We start from the raw sequence: 8757 nt of genomic DNA on the forward strand, positions 1-8757 counted from the left end.
AGGGGGGGGCTTCCCTCCTTTTGTTTTTTTTCCTTTTGGTTTTCTGTTTTTCTTTCCTTTTGTATTTTCTTCTTTTATTTCTTTTCTGTTTAAATCATTTAATCCATTTAGCCATTTTATAAAATTATGCCTGTTGCACCATAATTACCTTTGTAATATTCGTCAACCACCGAACAATTTTATTTTAAATTTTTAAAACTTTTATTGTTTTCATCAATTTGAATTTTGAATTTGAACGGTTTCGAATTATTGCGAGGATAGCAACAGTAATCGGGATGACGTGCCATGATTAGCATGGGATTACTGTAGCAAGATTATCCGGGCGTTACAAATCTCCTCCACTACAAGAAATCTCGTCCCGAGATTTTAGGATGTAGAAGGAAACAGTGCGGGGTATTCATCACGCAGGCGATCCTCGCGTTCCCAGGTGGCTTCGTCTACAGAGTGATTCGACCACTGGACCTTGAGGAACTTGATCGCCTTCTGGCATGTGCGGCGTTCAGCTTGGTCGAGAATGCGGACCGGATGCTCTTTATAGGAGAGGTCCTGTTGCAATTCGAGCACTTCATGGTCCACGGCTCGGATTGGGTCCTTGAAGCAACGGCGGAGTTGTGACACATGGAACACATCGTGAACCTGAGAAAGGTTCGGCGGAAGCTCCAATTGATATGCCACTTTTCCACGCCTTTCCAGAATAGTGAATGGGCCAATATAGCGAGGAGCTAGCTTGCCCTTGATCCCGAAGCGGTGAGCACCCTTCATTGGTGTAACGCGAAGATAGGCCTTTTCGCCAGGTTGATAGACCATGTCTTTATGATGACGGTCATACTGACTCTTCTGACGTGACTGAGCAGTCTTGAGATCCTCGCGAATAATGCGGACTTGTTCTTCGGCATGTTGGATAATATCCGGACCGAAGAGTGGACGTTCCCCAGTTTCTGACCAGTTCAGAGGGGTTCGGCACTTTCGTCCATATAACACTTTGAAGGGGGCCATCTTCAGACTAGCTTGATAGCTATTATTATAAGAGAACTCAGCATACGGAAGAGATTCCTCCCATTTCTTGCCGAAGGAAATAACACAAGCTCGAAGCATGTCTTCGAGAACTTGGTTGACACGTTCAACTTGCCCTTGTGACTGAGGATGAAAAGCAGTGCTGAAAGACAGATGAGTGCCCATAGCTTCTTGGAAACTTGCCCAGAATCTTGAAGTGAATAAACTGCCACGGTCTGAACTGATAACCAATGGAATACCGTGAAGCGAGACAATTCTGGTCATGTAGAGGTTTGCCAGCTGACTAGCAGTGATCGTTTCCTTGACAGCCAGAAAATGTGCAACTTTAGAAAGTCGGTCAATGACGACAAGAATAGCATCATTGCCTTTCTGCGATTTGGGGAATCCAGTAACGAAGTCCATCTCGACATGGTCCCATTTCCATTCCGGAATAGATATAGGTTGCAGAGTTCCAGCAGGCCTTTGATGTTCTGCTTTGATACGACGGCAAACGTCACATTCAGCAACATAACGAGCAATGTCTTGCTTCATGTTAGACCACCAGAATCTCTGGCGGATGTCTTGATACATCTTCGTACTACCAGGATGGATACAAAGAGGCGTATCATGAGCTTCTTTCATAACCTCCTGGGTTATATTCAGGTTTTCCTTCTTACACGGCACCACTAGGCGGCCTTTGAAGTACAAGGCGCCATCATCAGCAATAGTGAAGGATGAGGAACCTCCTTCTTTGAGGTCTTGCTTAATCTTGTAGACTTCAGAGTCAAATCCCTGCATTGTCTTTATGGTGCCCACGAGATCGGGTTCAACAGCCAGGGTATAGAGGGAACCCTGGGAAACAACACGGAGATTCATCTTGCGGAACTCCGGGGGAGGGGGAGCGAGTGCACCCGGAGGAACAATATGGAGGTTTAGCTTTATGAATTCATCAACAAGTGAGGGCTGAACTTTGTGAACCTGGAGGTGGTTGCAGTAAGACTTGCGGCTCAAGGCATCAGCCATTACATTAGCCTTGCCTGGGGTATAGGATATACCCAAATCAAAGTCTGCAACAGTCTCCATCCATCTCTGCTGACGGAGGTTCAGGTCTGGCTGAGTAAATAGATACTTCAGACTTTGGTGGTCAGTGAAGATCTCGCAACGATTACCGAGTAGGTAATGTCGCCACTGTTTTAGTGCATGAATGACAGCAGCAAGTTCGAGGTCGTGAACTGGGTAGTTCTCTTCGTGAGGGCGCAATTGACGAGAGGCATAAGCAACCACTTTGCGCTCTTGCATTAGGACACAGCCTAATCCTTGACGGGAAGCGTCGCAGTAAATGACGAAGTCCTTCTTAGTATCAGGTGGAGCTAGTACTGGGGCAGAAGTCAACTTGTCTTTGAGTGCCTGGAAGCTTTCCTGACATTTGTCTGTCCACTGGAACTTGACGCCCTTATGCAATAGGTTAGTCAGAGGCCTGGCAATCTTGGAGAAGTTCTCGACGAATCGACGGCAGTAGCTGGCGAGACCGAGAAAACTTCTGACTTGCTTAACGTTCTTCGGAGGAGTCCAATCAAGAATAGCCTGGACTCGTTCAGGGTTGACGGCAATACCATCTTTAGAGATGACATGCCCGAGATAGGTTACTTCGGGAAGCCAGAATTCACATTTGGAGAACTTGGCATAAAGTTGATGCTCTCGTAGCTTTTGCAGCACAAGACGAAGATGTTCAGCATGTTCTTCTTCACTCTTGGAAAATATCAGGATATCATCCAGATAAACCACGACGAACTTGTCGAGGTAATCCATGAATATATAGTTCATCAGGCGAGAGAAGGTGGCTGGAGCATTGGTCAAGCCGAAAGACATGACGGTGTACTCGTATGAACCATAACGAGTCACGAATGCGGTCTTGGGGATATCTTCCTCACGAACACGGATCTGGTGGTAACCCAACCTCAAGTCGAGTTTAGAGAACACTGATGATCCAGCCAATTGATCATACAGATCATTGATCCGAGGAAGAGGATACTTATTCTGAATGGTAGCTTGGTTTATAGGACGGTAGTCTTGGACCAATCGGTTTGTCCCATATTTCTTCTTGACAAAGAGAGAAGGTGCTCCCCAAGGAGAGCAACTTGGGCGAATGAAACCACTTTGAAGAGATTTATCGATTTCCTCCTTAAGCTCAAGGAGTTCATGCGGCGGCATCTTGTAGGGTCGCTTGGCTATAGGAGTGGTGCCTGGTTTCAAGTCGATGACGAATTCGACAGCTCTAGCAGGGGGAATCCCTGGGAGTTCTTCAGGAAAGACGTCTAAGAATTCACGCACGACGGGAATGTTTTCAATGCCCTCGAGAGGTGCAGCGTTCAATGCGTTTAAGGCATAAAGCATGGCCTCGACATTCCGAACCAGATGAGCATCGTAGCTAATTATTTCATCAGAAGGGTGTAGCAGATGGACGGTCTTGGTGGCGCAAACGATAGAAGCAGTATGCGCCTTTAACCAATCCATTCCCAGAATGAGATCAATGCTACAGGACTTCAGTACGATGGGAGAGACAAGGAATTCCAGTCCTTCAATTTCTACAGGGACGTCGTTGCAAATCATGGAGGTTCGACATTGGCCCGCAGGGGTGTGCACTAATAGAGAAGCGTTCATGTCTTCACTTTTAATGCCATGCATGAATGCAAAATCTTCTGACATGAATGAATGCGATGCTCCTGTATCAAATGAAACAGATGCTGGTACTGAATTTACGAGGAGTGTACCCATCACAGTAGCAGGCTGGTCTCGAGCTTCATTCAGATCAATGTGGTTGGCATGAACACGGCCATAAGACTTGGCATTGTTGTTGCGGGCCTGGTTGTTCCCACGGCCAGTTGCTGGAAGGGCCAGTTGATTCTGTTTCTGGTTGCATTCCCTAGCACGGTGCCCTGGTTGTCCGCACCTGAAGCACAATCCATTCTCGGGGGTAGGAATAGGAGCTTGGGGTGGTGGAGCTGGAAGCCTCGGCTGCCTAGTTGGAGCAGCCGGCAGACGAGGTGCAGCATAAGACTGCCTTGGGGCAGGTGCAGTTGGACGGTACATGCTGTTCGGGATCCATATCTTACGCTTCTGCGAGGGCGGGCCCGAAGATGAGCCCGTGTCACGGTTGCACCTTTGAGAGCTCTGGTGTTCTTGCAGACCAGTCTCGACATTGATGGCCTTGTTCACCAAGGTGGCGAAATCGGCAAAGTCATGCACTAGAAGTGTGAGCTTGATGTCAGCTTGAAGGCCTTCACGGAACTTCTCCTGTCTGCGAGCATCAGTTGCAATGTCTTCTTCAGCATAGCGGGATAAGTCCAGAAACTCCCGCTGATAAGCTTCAACAGTCTTGTTGCCTTGGGTGAGGTTGCGAAACTCACGCTTCTTCCTGTCCATGATTCCCTGAGGAATGAAGCGGGCACGGAAGGCAGCCTGAAAGTCTGGCCAGGAGATGATTGTCCCAACTGGCAGAGTACGCCTATGGCTGTCCCACCATTGAGCTGTGGGTCCCTTCAGGAAGAAGGAAGCAAAAGTGACATAGCTGGCAGGGGCTACATCAGCAGACTCCATCTCATAGGTGATGTCACGGAGCCAGTCATCAGCATCCAGCGGCTGGGTTGAGCTGCGGTACACACTTGGGTTGAGGCATATGAAATCCTGCAGAGTTGTTGTGTTTGGATGCTGGTTCATATTGGGGCGAGGAAACTGAGCCATCATGTTTTCCATGAACTGGCGATTCATCTCAAGCTGTTGGATCATACCAGCCATGTACTCAGGCGGTGGTGGGAAGTTGCCACCACGACCACGACCAGCTGGTCTAACCATCCTGCTAATATATAACAGGGGTAGTTCAGTATTGAGAATTTGCATAGACAAGAGTCATTCATGATGAAACATGCATAATGAAAGGAGCACGACAGATACCACATAGATAGTCGGCATAACTTACAAAAGGGGTCGGACATAGAGTTCAGTACACAGAGTTCCGTACATAGACTAAGTCATCATAGGCGGCACGCAGGCTCGCGAGTGCATCTAAAACTAATGAGCAAGACTACATCAGTCCCAGGAGGTACTGTGAAGGTAGCTGTAACCTGACAGCTGGTAGTGAGGCAACGGATAGTCCTCCACGTCAGTGGCCTGGGGGCCGCGGATACTCTGGTGTAGAACCCGACGCTCAGGTGGCAGAAGAGGACCAAGTGCGGGAGAGTAGCCTCCCACCTCTGGCCATCCGACACCGTGGGGCATCACGGTCCTGGCTGGGTAGATCGCAGAACGCGGCAGCTGTCCAGACCGGACATAGGGGTGCAACCGCGTCAGAGCCCTGTAAAGGTGCTGACGAGTGGTGTACAACTCGTGGCGAAGAGCTCTGTTAGCTCGGTCCAGCCCATCAGCATGCAGAACCAGGCGCTGATGGTGGAAGGGCTCTCGGGTGACGGTGGAGTAGGCGGCAGTGTAGTATCCCTCCGCACCAACGTCAGATGCGATAGGAATGTGCCTGAAAGGGGAAGTGTCCAATGCCTGATACTCTCCACGAAGACGTGTCAGCGCAGCATGAGCCGCATCGTGGACTGCCATCTCGATGGTCACTCCAACACCATGAGCGGTGTGCAGCACGGTAGTGGACTCATACTCCCGAGAGTAGAGGTGGACGATGGCACGGTACTGCTCCTGGTTAAAGTCCTGGTACTCCTCGTAGACGGTGTACTCAGGGTGCCAGCGATAACCCAGATAGGTCATCATATCAGCTAGCACAGCAGGTGATCCTGAGGCACCAATGGCCGCAGTGTGGCGCACGACCTGCCTCGCGGGTTCCATCTGAAAACAAAGATGTTTCAATGGAGTCAATTGACAACATGGGCACTATTCAAAATGCTATCCTGCAGAATAACTATGGCTTATCCAACTTTGGGGTGAATGTGGTAACGGGATCCTAATGTTAGAGTTAGTAAATTCATTTAACCCGAGTAGAAAAGAGTTCAGAGTCCCAGAGTAAAGGTCGAGGAGTAAAAGATCCTAGTACCACCCAATGGCGACGTGGGCCCGTAAGGCACACAGCCATGTTAGTAAAAGTTTTTGTAATGTCTAGACTCAACTTTGGCCAAGGAGTGTGGAAGGGGAATTCCTACAGGCAGTCGGCTCTGATACCAACTTGTGACGCCCCCGATTCAATCGTACACTAATCATGCACGCAAATGTGTACGATCAAGATCAGGGACTCACGGGAAGATATCACAACACAACTCTACAAATAAAATAAGTCATACAAGCATCATAATACAAGCCAGGGGCCTCGAGGGCTCGAATACAAGTGCTCGGTCATAGACGAGTCAGCGGAAGCAACAGTATCTGAGTACAGACATAAGTTAAACAAGTTGCCTTAAGAAGGCTAGCACAAACTGGGATACAGATCGAAAGAGGCGCAGGCCTCCTGCCTGGGATCCTCCTAAACTACTCCAGGTCGTCGTCAGCGGGCAGCACGTAGTAGTAGGCACCTCCGGTGTAGTAGGGGTCGTCGTCGACGGTGGCGTCTGGCTCCTGGACTCCAGCATCTGGTTGCGACAACCAGGAAGAAAGAAAGGGGAAAAAGGGGGGAGAAAGCAACCGTGAGTACTCATCCAAAGTACTCACAAGCAAGGAACTACACTACATATGCATGGGTATATGTGTAAGGAGGCCATATCAGTGGACTGAACTGCAGAATGCCAGAATAAGAGGGGGATAACTAATCCTGTCGAAGACTATGCTTCTGGTCACCTTCGTCTTGCATCAAGTATAAGAGAGTAGATTGAAGTCCTCCAAGTAGCATCTCCAAGTAACATCTCATAGCATAATCCTACCCGGCGATCCCCTCCTCATATCCCTGAGGTAGAGCGACCACCGGTTGTATCTGGCACTTGGAAGGGTGTGTTTTATTAAGTATCCGGTTCTAGTTGTCATAAGGTCAAGGTACAACTCCAAGTCGTCCTGTTACCGAAGATCACGGCTATTCGAATAGATTAAACTTCCCTGCAGGGGTGCACCACATAGCCCAACACGCTTGATCCCATTTGGCCGGACACACTTTCCTGGGTCATGCCCGGCCGCGGAAGATCAACACGTCGCAGCCCCACCTAGGCACAACAGAGAGGCCAGCACGCCGGTCTAAACCTAAGCGTGCAGGGGTCTGGGCCCATCGCCCTGAGCACACCTGCACGTTGCGTGGGCGGCCGAAAGCAGACCTAGCCTAGTGGCGTTCCAGTCCAATTCGGCGCGCGCCGCTCCGTCGCTGACATCTGAAGTGCTTCGGCTGATACCACGACGTCGGGATACCCATAACTACTCCCACGTAGATGGTTAGTGCGTATAGGCTCGTAGCCAGACTCAGATCAAATACCAAGATCTCGTTAAGCGTGTTAAGTGTCCGCGAACGCCGAACAGGGCCAGGCCCACCTCTCTCCTAGGCGGTCTCAACCTGCCCTGTCGCTCCGCCACAAAGATCCACACAGAGGGCCGTCGGGACAAAGGTCCTTTCAGCCCCCAATCTGTGAATCACTCGCGGGTACTCTTCGAGCTGACCCGACTTTAGTCACCATCTGTGTAGTATGTAGTATGTATAGTATATACCCGTGATCACCTCCCAGGTGATCACGGCCCGATAGTATAGCAAGGCAGACTGACAAGAATGTAGGGCCAATGATGATAAACTAGCATCCTATACTAAGCATTTAGGATTGCAGGTAAGGTATCAACAGGTGTAGCATCAATGTCAGGCTATGCATCAGAATAGGTATAACAGAAAGCAGTAACATGCTACACTACTCTAATGCAAGCAGTATAGAGTAGAATAGGCGATATCTGGTGATCAAGGGGGGGGGGGCTTGCCTGGTTGCTCTGGCAAGAGAGAGGGGTCGTCAACTCCGTAGTCGAACTGGGCAGCAGCAGCGTCGGTCTCGTAGTCTACCGGAGAGAAGAGGGGGAAGAAACAATGAATACAATGCAAACAAATGCATATCGATGCATGACATGACAAGTAACAATGCTAGGTGTGCCCAATCGCGGTAGTAGGTGATACCGACGAAGGGGGAAAACATCCGGGAAAGTATTCCCGGTGTTTCGCGTTTTCGGACCGGTGAACCGGAGGGGGAAAGTTGCGTGTTCGGTATGCTACGGGTGTGTGGCGGACGAACGGGCTGCGTATCCGGATTCGTCTCGTCGTTCTGAGCAACTTTCATGTTGAAAATATTTTAATCCGAGTTACGGATTAAAAGATATGATTTTTAAAAGATTTTAACAATTTTGGAATTTAATTATTTATTTAATTAATTCGAAAAAATGTATTTATGATGTCAGCATGATGTCATGCTGACATCAGCAGTCAACAGGGGTTGACTGAGTCAACCCTGACATGTGGGTCCAGTGGGACCCACCTGTCATTCTCTATTTAAATTAATTAGGGTTTAGGTTAATCTAATTACAGTTTAATTAATCTCAACTAGTTAATTAATTTAATTAAACTGGATTAATTAACTTAATTAATTAATTAATTAATAATTTTATTAAATCATTTTAATTTTATTAATTATATTTATTGTTTTTATTTATTTTATTATTTATTTATTTATTTTTTAACGTTCTGGGGCGGGGCCCCCTAGTCAGTGGCCCGGGGGCCTTAGCGGGCACAGGGCGGTGCGGGTGCGGGTGCGAGCCCGACTGGGCACTGGGCACCCGTGCCCGAGGGCACAGCAGCGAGGGCGC

The sequence above is a fragment of the Triticum aestivum genome, chromosome 1A, assembly GCF_018294505.1.
Source record: "Triticum aestivum cultivar Chinese Spring chromosome 1A, IWGSC CS RefSeq v2.1, whole genome shotgun sequence".
NCBI classification, from domain to species: domain Eukaryota; kingdom Viridiplantae; phylum Streptophyta; class Magnoliopsida; order Poales; family Poaceae; genus Triticum; species Triticum aestivum.